Genomic DNA, 911 nt, shown 5'->3' on the forward strand with positions numbered 1-911 from the left:
CCTGGCCTGGGACACTCCCAGGGATGGAGCAGCCACAGCTGCTCTGGGCAACCTGTGCCAGTGCCTCAGCACCTCACAGGGAGCAATTCCTGCCCAATCTCCACCTGTCCCTGTCCTCTGGCAGTGGGAATCCATTTCCTGTGTCCTGTCCCTCCAGCCCTTGTCAATAGTCTCTCTCCATCTCTCCTGGAGCTCCTTCAGGCACTGAAGGCCACAATGAGGTCACCCCAAAGCTCCTCTTCTCCAGGCTGAACAACCCCAACTCTCTTATCTTGAAGGTCTCTTCCAGCCTTGGTTCCAAGAGAGCTGAAGTGGCAATGCTTTCCCTGGCTGCAGACACTGATTGGGGTGAGATAATTAGAGGCACTTGATCTCCTGTGATTAGAGCATGAGGCAGAAACAGCACAACTTGATTTCAGATTTTAAGAAAGGAGTTGATTTATTGCACTCCCTGAAAAATGATAAACACGAAACCTCATGCCAGTATCTTTCCTGTGTCAATTTATGTAAATATGACATGGAATTGCTTTGATCTCCACAGAAAGTGGCTTCTAGTTTACAGTTTTCCTCAGCTATAATGTGTGGAGATCATCCATCACTGCTAAGTGCCTTTAGGCCTGTCTGTTTCAGGACAAGATATGGGAGTATCAACTCTCCCACCCTGATAATTAAAGCCTTTAAGTACACTATGAAAACATTTCTAGGATGACATTCTCAAAGAAAGAGCTTTTAGCACTGATGTCTCCCAGGGTATATAGCCCCTCCCTGCATAGAAGGGAAATAAAACCCCTTGAAAAGTGGTGCATTTGGGCAGATTTGAAGTGTTTGTTTGCACTCTGCTCATCTGTGACTGCAGTGATGGAAATAATGAGCTCTAGGACAGAGGGGAATTGCCCCAACTTATGGGACAA

This window comes from Acanthisitta chloris, unplaced genomic scaffold (assembly GCF_000695815.1).
Source record: "Acanthisitta chloris isolate BGI_N310 unplaced genomic scaffold, ASM69581v1 scaffold9230, whole genome shotgun sequence".
Taxonomy (NCBI): Eukaryota; Metazoa; Chordata; class Aves; order Passeriformes; family Acanthisittidae; genus Acanthisitta; species Acanthisitta chloris.